This window comes from Physeter macrocephalus, chromosome 13 (genome assembly GCF_002837175.3).
Source record: "Physeter macrocephalus isolate SW-GA chromosome 13, ASM283717v5, whole genome shotgun sequence".
Classification (NCBI taxonomy): domain Eukaryota; kingdom Metazoa; phylum Chordata; class Mammalia; order Artiodactyla; family Physeteridae; genus Physeter; species Physeter macrocephalus.
Genome location: NC_041226.1, coordinates 33,317,144 through 33,325,219, shown reverse-complemented (window position 1 = coordinate 33,325,219; position 8,076 = coordinate 33,317,144).

Below are 8,076 nucleotides of genomic sequence, written 5' to 3'. Positions count from 1 at the left end.
GTGTGTGTGTGTGTGTATGTGTGTGTGTGTGTGTGTGTGTGTGTGCGCGTTGGGTTTTTGTTGCTGCGGGCTTTCTCTAGTTGCGGCGAGCGGGTGCTACTCTTGGTTGCGGTGCACAGGCTTCTCATTGCTGTGGCTTCACTTGTTGTGGAGCATGGGCTGTAGGCACGTGGGCTTCAGTAGTTGCGGCACACCGGCTCTAGAGCACAGGCTCAGTAGTGGTGGCACACAGGCTTAGTTGCTCCACGGTATGTGGGATCTTCCCGGACCAGGCATTGAACCCCTGTCCCCTGCATTGGCAGGCAGATTCTTATCCACTGTGCCACCAAGGATGTCCCATGTATCTTGACTTTTAATCTTGGCCTCTCCAGATAGTTCTGTGAAGGTTTTTACAGACAGAAAGAGACCCACAGAGGTTGACACTTTCCCAAGGCCTTTTGGTAATACAGAGGCGGTGCTAAAACTAGAACCTGGAAGAGTTCTAACGTTGCAGGACAGAAGCATTCTCAGGAGATTTCCAGGCCTGTTTGGTCAAGGGTTGCTTGGAGTTTGGTAGGGGAATGTGGAATAGAGAGGGCGGTGTAGTGCCCTCTCTACACTGTGTGTGAAAGAACACCCAGCAAACCAGGAGATATTTGAATAGTTACAACATACAAAGCACAGGGCTAGGCGTAGTGGAGCTATAAAAAAAGCATAAACCAAGATTCTTGGAGATTATAACCATTTGGAAGATATATCAATACATTCATAAAAAGTTAATCTTCAGTACAAGGCAGAATGTGGGAAAGACTGAATGATCATCTAGAGATTGAGAATATTAGGAGTTAAAAGGAAAAAGATCATCCTGGGCAGGGGTAGTCCTGAAAAGAGTCATGTATGAGGTGGGGCTAGAAATTTTCCTAAAAGGATGGCTTTAGATAGATGGACTTCTAAATGTCTTTCAAATTCATCCTTTCCATTCAAGGCCACAGAGTTGAGTCACCTGGTCATTATTTCTTAAATTTTCTTTCTTTAAATTGTACAACTAAGAGTTCTCATTTAAAAAAAATTCAGGAAGAATATAATAGTAAAATGTGAAATGACACATAAGCACATAAATAAAGAAAGTTTTAAAAATTAAACAAGATTATATTATACAAATTTTTTGCAACTTGGTTTTACTGTGAAAAATATTCCTTGAAGATTTTTTTTTATGACAGGATATACAGCTCATTCTTTTGTCTTCCCTTTTGCTTGGACTTTGGTGAAAGACTACTCTATTGACTTCTGGCCTCTTCTAGTACATTCTTTTCCCAGTTCCTACCAGTAATATTTTAATAAAATGTATATACAATTATGCTACTTCTTTGCTTAGAGTCTTTTGTTGGCACTTGTATTAGTTAAAATCCTTTGGTGGAAAGAAACAGAAAGCAAAACTCCAGCTGGTTTAAGTAATAAATAGAATTTTATTGGTTCACATCACCGAAGATCCCAAAGTAGGTGGACTTCAGACAAGACTGGACCCAGGGATTCAATATAGTCATGAGGAACCTGGTTTCTTCTCACTCCAGTATACCTGCCAGATTGTCCGCTTTATTCTAAGGCTGTCTTCCCTCTTAGCCACAGTGCATCCTGTACAGTAGTCTCAGCATTATCAATAACATTTTTGGGTTTCATTCTGTTTCGACGATCCCTGGAACTATCTCCAAATGGACATTGGAGGCTGATGGGAAATGGAGAAGGTATGCTAAGGCAGCAGTCATATATTTGCACTAAAGCTCTTTGTTGTTTGAGAGTAAAGTACAAATTACAGTTGACCCTTGAACAGCATGGTTTGAACTGTGTGGGTCCACTTATATGCAGCTTTTTTTTTTCAGTTGTAAGTATTACAGTACTACACGATCCACGGTTCGTGGAATTTGCGGATGTGGAACACGATATGGAGGGCTGACTATAGTTATATGCATTTTTTTGACTGTGTGGGAGGTTGGCGCCCCTAATCCCCACATTACGGGAGAGTTAACTGCATCTGGATGGTTTACAAGGCCTTTCACCACACGGTCTCTTTTTATCTTTTCAACTTCATTTTTTGGTCATATGTGTACTCCACCTACTATGGCAATGGTGGTTTTGCAATTCCATATTCATTTCATATATTCTCATGCACTTTTTCTCTTTTCTGGAATGGCCTAGATTAAATGTCACCTCCATGAAGCTATTATTAACCTTTGTTAGTTACCAGCAGGATTGCTGTGGATGGCTTCTCAGGTGGTCCATTACACAACGCTAGGGGTTTCATCACTCACAGACACTGTGACATGAATGTTGCTCCCTGGATTGTGCAGTGTAAAACCTTCACACTGTCCATGGTGGCCTTTGCAGGCTTTCCATAACATCACACTACATTCTAATGGTTTATTTAAATGTCTACCAACCTTCAAGTCTGTGAGTGTCATGAAGGCTAGCACTGTATCTTAAGAGTTATGGTTATATTACTTGCTTCCTCTAGATCTGTATCTTTCTTGTCTGTCAAACGCTAAAAACACTAAAATAGTTATTGAATGAGTCAATAAATAAATAGCTATCATTTTTGAGTGTAAGTTTAAAAAAAATTATTTAACCATCAAACCATTCTTAAGAGGTAAGTATTATTTCCCTTATTTTGCAGCTGAGGAAACCGAGGCTCAGAGAAGTTGGGTCATATGTCTAGGGCCCCACAGCTAGTAAGTGAAAGAGCTGAATACTTCTCTCTTCCTCTCTCTCTCACGTCAGAGTTCTTCAGTTCTGATCAATGGTAGACATAAAGTTTCAGCATTGAGAATGATGTCCTGTTCCGTTGTTTTAACTGCATCATGGAAAGATGAACCACTCAATCTACCTCACAGAGTTCCCAGGATTAAGTGAGATTATGTCTGTGACTATGCTCCCAAGCACAGAGGTACATAATACTATGTAAATATAAGATATCGTAAGGTTACCTCGGTATTGACAGCTTCAACTTCATAATTAGCTTAGGATGCACGCTTTAAGGAGGTGCATATTTTAATATTTTTATGGATGTGAAAGTGGAATCTTGAAATACATTTGCAGAGCGGTGCTGTAGTCCTGAAGGGAAACAAGGCAGCCTAATTTTATGGCCCATGTTCAGGGCCAAGACCAAGAAGCCTCGCAAGGCATCTTCCTTTTGGTCTTAATTCTCATTAGCTGAATTCAAATTCCAGCAGTGGTAATACACAATTCTTCAGCTGCTTATAGATTCTGCCTCTACAAAAGGAAAAAAAAAAAAATCTATAAATGTAAGCATCTCTCCCTTGTCAGCTAATGTACCACAGTAGTAACTATAAAACGGTTTTCTTTAGGTGCTTTTGTGCGATTTATTCCTACTGGCATGGATCAGGATATGAGCAGCATTTTGTTTCAATAGAGCCTTTCTGTAGCTTTTAACCAGTTACAAAGGGTGTCTCTCTATACCTGGACACAATCCTGCAATAGAAATGAAACAGGCTTTTAAGTCTTGAAAGAAAGGAAAATAGAAGACCAGTGGCAAATTGTCATTTCATCATCTTGTGGGGCAAATATTATATATCTGGGAAAAAGACTTTTTAAAAGTATGTAATTTAGGAGTGTGTAAAGGTGTTTTGTTAGGTCAATTGTGTACCAGAAATTTAAAAGGAAGGTCCTATAGATCTTTAAATGCCCCCCAGATAAGGGGAGCTTAATCTATTGTAAATTATACTTCCCACTCCCTATCTAGGAGAAAGGTTTTCTGTCTTGCTTTCAGTATTTAAAATCTGAAATAATATAGACCCAACTACCCAGGGGTCTGCCTCTTGGCCTGATGCTTTGTCACCATAATTGAGATGGGCAGGCTGGAAGCAGCGGCATGTCCCCCAGCGCAATTCACGGGGTAGAGAGACAGTGTTGTCTGCGTTTTTTCCAGAGGCTGGCTGGAACTATACTCCCCTTGAGTTTCCGCCAAAGCACATCACTAAGTAAGAGGGAGGTAAAATAAGGATAAGATTTAACTGCTTCTTTCCAGAGAGGCTTGGAGACAGTCTCACTTCCTTTTTTAAAAGTTGGAGGCAATTTTATTTGTTTGGGCAAATGTTATGGGAAATGAATAAGTATCAACTGACATGCTTCAGTAAGCTGAAAATAGATCCCAGTACACGATTTCTTTTTTATTATCAGCCATATGTATTTATTCCAGGTTTCCTTTTCACAGCCTCCCAGATTGGGAGAATCAGAGATAGTAATAGCTAGCAGGCACAGATCATTTTTAGTTTGTTTGTTTTGGAGGTTACCTCCCAAATTTTTATTTTGAAAAATTTCACACCTACAGAGTAGTTGAAAGAGTAATATAAGCATTTTGCACATTTGCTTTCGCTCTCTCTGTCTTTCTTTTTGCCTAAAGTTTGAAAGTAAGGTTCATGTAGAATCATGAGAGTTCATCTATAAATACTTCAGCATATATTTTCTAAGAACGAAACCATCTTATTATGATCATATCCAAGGAACTTAACATTGATATGATGATATATTGTAACCTACAGTCCATATGCAAATTCCCCCCAATAATGTCCTTTATGGCTATTTTTTGTGGTTGAATTCAAGATCCAAGAAAGGATCACACATTATACTTCATTACCTTGTCTCTTTGGTCCCCGTTCATCTAGTACAGTCCCCCTTGCCTATTTTTTCAGTTTTAACATTAATATTTTTGAAGATTCCAAGACGGACACCCTATAGAAAGTCCCACAGTCTGGATTTGCCTGATAAGGTCCTACCAAGTGTATTGTCAAGACTACAATGTTCAAAACATTCTGCTTCTCTGTGTGGTTATATCATCAAGTTGATATATGTTTAAGTTCATTTTTTTCTGTTCGTATTCAATTTTAGAGCTTGCTTTTTGTAAATCCTTTTTCATTTAAATTTAATTTTTGAATATGTAAAACATATGGTTCAAAAGGCAAAACTGCAAAAAAAAAAAATCTACTCAGAGAAACCTTATTTCTATTTCTATCTTTCTCCCAATTTCCATCTACCACTTACGGGTAGTTGTTTTCATTAGTTCCTGGTTTATTCTTCCTATATTTCATTTTGCAAAAGTGAGCAAATAAGTTACATATGACTATGTGTATCAATATTTGCATAGGTATACATGCATATGTATATGTTTGTGTTTCTATATATGTGTGTATAGGTACATACATATTTCTGATTTTCTGTCTTATGATGAAGGTTTTACATATATACCATAATATTCTTTTGCATTTGCTTTTTTCACTTAGTACATCATAGAAATCCCTTGATATCAGTTCATACAAGTACTTCTCACTCTTTTCACAACTGCATAGTGCTCTATTGTGTCAATCAGCCTTCTGCGGTGGCACATTTAGATTTTTTTCAATACTTTGCTATCACAAACAAAGCCTTGACAAGTAACCTTGTGCCTATGCTGTACTCTACTTGTGGAGGTGTACTTGTAGGTGCAATGCTGGACCAAAAGGTAAAATACACATGTGGTTTTGTTACATATTGCAAATTCCTCTCCATAGGGTTGTATCATTCTGCACCTCCACTATGTGTGAGCGTGTGTGGCACAGATATAAACACTTCGCATTATCTCACTGAATCCTCACAACAACCTTTTCAGGAAGACTGTTTTATTACCCCCATTTTATACCTAGGAGGATAAGGCTCAGAGATCTTGACAAATATCTCCAGGTTCACATCGCTAGTAAATGGTATAGCTAGGATTTGAACCCAGACTCATGCAACTAACCACCTCACTGTACCATGTGTTGCTTGCATTAAGCTTCATAAATCATATTTTGGCATCTGATAAAATTAATGAGAAATCATTTATTTCCAGAAATGAAGTTCCTGAAAATATCAAGAAATACTAGAGAGTCAAGAAAATTTACCATCTCAAGGAATGTTGGAGGAGTAAGAAAACAGTCTTCATGTTCAGCCTGTTTATTAAGGAGGTGAATATTCAACCAAAGTTCTTAGGTCCAAGCCAAAGATTCTGATCTAGTGAGTGTAGCTTAAAGATAAGAACTTTTAGGAAGGTCCCTTTGTGAAAACAAGGCATGAGGGTACAGGGAGCCACATCTAGTTCTGAGACAGAAGGTGCTGGTAGGAGGAAGACAGGCATCAGGGCCAAGCATAAACATGTCAAGATTTGAGGCAGGCCCCAGTCCCAGCAGAGAGTGGGAAAACAAATCAGAAACCTGGAGAGAATCTAAGGACCACACTTAGATGGTCAGAATGGAGGAGAAGCCCCAGGGAAGAATGAAGCTATTCAGAGACTCAGCCCATGGCAGACAACAAGAAAATACTTGATGTCAGATATGCTATGATCCAAGGAAATGGAGTAGAGAGCAGTTAGAATTTTAGAGCAGACCTCTCGAGGATGTGACATTTGAGGTAAGACTTGAATAAGAAGGAACTGATCATCCAAAGACTTGGATGGTAGAGGGAACAGCAAATGCAAGGGTTCTGAGGGGAAAATGAGCCTTGCAAGTCATGTAACATGAAGACTGGTATGGCTGGGATATATTAAATAAGGGAGTAATAATTGATGAGTAATTGACAGATCAGGCAGGGCCTTGTCAGTCAGGGTAAAAGAGTTTGGATTTTAATCTAAGTGCATATTGGTATTATTGGGGTAGGCACGTTCCAAAGGACTTTTGGAATGAGTGGCATTGTAGTAATCTGAGAATGTATTTAAATTCAGTTATATGAGATATGATGCATTCCAAGGAAATATAAATAGAAGAAATTGTTATTGATGGTCATATGTTTATTTATTTTTAAGTGAGAGTTATTTTTCTTAAAGCAGCCTATAAAATGAAGCTGAACCTGAAGTTTGGCCATCAGTGTGGGTTAAAGGACATTTACAAAAATAAATACATTGCTACTTATATTTACCACCTCCAGATGATTCATCAAGAGAAGCATGTTCTTTACATTCAAGTGTGAATAAACTACTTGTTTCAGTAGTATATGTATAGTAAACATATTTTATTTCATGGAAATAAGCAAAAATTTTAAAATATCTTGTAATGTGCCACACGTGACGCTCAGAATGTGGGCCACAGATGGATTTAACTAGGCAGTACCACCCACCCCCACCCTGTTCATCAAATCTTCATTTTTTGGTGAAATCAGGTAACAGAAACTTTCTTTTGATTATATCCCTCATTTTGCCCTCAGTATTTTTATAGATTCCTGAAATCAGAGAGATTTGTAACATTAAGTAAGAAATCAAGCTAAGTTAAAAACATAAATCCTCGAGAAATAAAGAGTGAAAAAACTTGAAATATGCCATATCCTAATCACAAAACAGCTAAAACAGAGTAAATGGCAAGAGCATAACTGGGAAGAAACATTGAAGTGAAACGAATGACAGTAAATATATTTAAAGTCGTGACAGACACATCAAAAATAAGGATAATTTAGTATCAAGTCAACTTATAAGAAAAAAACCCCAAACATAATATTTAACATTAAATCCAAATCATAATTAGCCAAGTAAAAATTCAGTAGGAGTACTAAAAACGTGGAAATGTGTTTTACATGTCCTAATTTTCTTTCTTCCTTAGGCTGATCTATAAGATATGCCAATGATCCAGGTATCTTTAAATATCTGGGTGTTTGATATCATGTAGATCAGAAATGCAGACATTTGACTGAATTTTCTATTTTTAGCTGGCTATTTAGAATCATATAGAAATAACCTGAACAATCTCTTTAAAACTTATAAAGTAGGCATAGATAATTTTCCTTGTAGGTAACATATTATCTTACAGAAAAACCAGAACGAACTTTTTGGCCAAACTTATATAATGTAATAAAACCGAAAGAGTGACCATCCAAAAAACTAAAGATTGTAGTTGTTTGTTTATTTAAGATAGCCATCATAGATTTATTTAATAAGCATTTTTTTTTTTTTTTTTTTTTTTTTTGTGTGTGTGTGGTACGCAGGCCTCACACTGTTGTGGCCTCTCCCGTTGCAGAGCACAGGCTCCGGACGCGCAGGCTCAGCGGCCATGGCTCACGGGCCCAGCCGCTCCGTGGCATGTGGGGTCC